This window comes from Scyliorhinus canicula, unplaced genomic scaffold (genome assembly GCF_902713615.1).
Source record: "Scyliorhinus canicula unplaced genomic scaffold, sScyCan1.1, whole genome shotgun sequence".
In the NCBI taxonomy this organism is placed as follows: domain Eukaryota; kingdom Metazoa; phylum Chordata; class Chondrichthyes; order Carcharhiniformes; family Scyliorhinidae; genus Scyliorhinus; species Scyliorhinus canicula.
In genome coordinates, this window is record NW_024055707.1 from 20,848 (window position 1) to 22,799 (window position 1,952).

The 1,952-nt window shown below is 49.5% G+C and overlaps 1 long non-coding RNA gene across 1 annotated transcript; it reads left to right on the forward strand.

The window, feature by feature from the left end:
• The first annotated feature begins 346 nt into the window (after positions 1-346).
• On the forward strand, positions 347-1,275 carry LOC119960672. Its single transcript, XR_005459478.1, has 3 exons — positions 347-472; positions 777-884; positions 1,162-1,275. It is a non-coding gene; the product is annotated as an uncharacterized LOC119960672 (long non-coding RNA).
• Positions 1,276-1,952: the final 677 nt, after the last annotated feature.

The window sequence follows — 1,952 nt, forward strand, 5'->3', positions numbered from 1 at the left end:
CAATATTGAGCAATCCTCAGAGGCAGACATTCCACACATGGCAGAGACAAGGGCTGGAGTTTGCTCACAGCTCACTGAGGGTAAATCTGAGTCTGAGTGACTTCAGTTCTCAAACCAATCCTCCCACTACACTGAAAACATTGCCCCTCTTGTTCAGTGTGTGTCTGCGTGTGTTGCTGAGTTTGTCAATCTGTTTGTTTTTCACCTGTGAATTGTGTGCGTTGGTATGTTGCTGAGAGATTGACAGGAGAGTGGAAATGCTGGACTCCTGTTGTGCTGTTTTGTGTAGATTTGAAAATGTCCCTCTTATTGTCTTTTTAACCAATTTTATCTCTTTTTATCCCAAGGGATTTTTATTTGGAGAACTTAAAAGTAGTCAGGAATACAAAGAGGAGAATTCGGTGGGGATGACAACGGAGTGAGAATTCCTCCGGAGCGCTGGCTGAGGCCTGTTCCGCAGGCTTCACCCGGGGTGAGTTGTGTCTGGTTATTACCCTGACAGTGGTTTAATTTTAATATCTGAGGGATAAAGAGAGAGTGAGGGAGGAGGGAGACAGAAATATAAATGAGTTAGGGATGGAGAGACAGGGAGAAAAACAAGAGAAGATGGGAACTGTCTCTCAATCCTTTTTAGTCTCTGGTTGAAAGCTGTGCCATTTTTGTATTTGGATGTTGCTGAGTTTGTGTAACTGAAAAGTGGATCCTGGGCTCTCATTATATCAAATAGTTTCAAACTTTTCCTGTCTTTCACATAACTTTCTTCCTCTTTTCCCCAGGAATTTGAATTTTGAAAGACTGCAATGTGAGCAGGAATCCTTGGACCAGGGCTTTTCTTCAGAGGTTGGATGGATGGACTGAGGCCTATTCCACAGGCTTCACCCAGGGTGAGTGTGTGTCTGCTTATTACCCTGATTTAATGTTCATATCTGAGGGACAATGAGAATGAGATCGGGGGGAGGGCAGGAGAGAGAGAGACGGCGAAACACCAGGGAAGCGGGAACTGCCTCTCAATCTTTGTTATTCTGTGGTTTATAACAGATATTTCTAGGTGGATGTTGCTGAGAGTTTGTGTAACTGAGAGGGGGAATCTTGGCCTCTTGCTGTGTTTCTAGTTTAAACATTTTCCTGCGTATTAGTTAATGTTCCCTCTCTTTTCGCCAGGAATTTCAATTTTGAAGACTGCAATGTGACCAGGAATCTTTGGACAAGGGGTTTTCTCCAGAGGACAAGTGGGTGGACTGAGGCCTACTCCAAAGGCCGCACTCACGCGAGTTGCCTGTTTATTGCCGCCCCTGCCTTGCACTCAGACACAAACACAGTGGGCGCGATTATCCCGATTACGAAAAATCGGGAAGCTGTCGTATAAAACGGGCGGGTTTGACGATGGTCGGGAAGGGTCCATTTCCCGACGTATTCACTTCCGGGAAATGGGCTAGGAACGCGGCCGCGTCAATTACGTGCGCTATTACGATGGAACGCGGTGACGACACGAACACGACCATGTGACGCCGCCCGACGCCGTAAAAAGGCGCGGGCAGGCACAGAATCGGTCGCCCATGATGTCGGAGCCCAGGAGAGCTGCTCCTCGATTCGTCGAGGCTGACGTAGAGGCGCTGCTCGATGCCGTTGAGCAGAGGAGGGGCATCATCTGCCCACGTAGAGGGCATCGCCAATCTGCCAGCGCGGTACGCCAGGGCTGGCGTGAGGTGGCTGCTGCCGTTAGTGCAGTGGGGCAGACCCCTCGCTCTGCAGAACAATGCAGGAAAAAGCTTCACGACCTCACCAGGGCTGCCAGGGTAAGTGCCAAGAGGGTGCCCCCTGATCACAAACATCCCTCCCCTCTTAACTTAATCAGCCACCTACCCCTCTGGCACGGGGGGGGGGGGGTGTAGGGGGATTGGGGCAGAGTTATTTGATGGTGGTTCACAAAGTTGTCACAGACCCATTGCTCT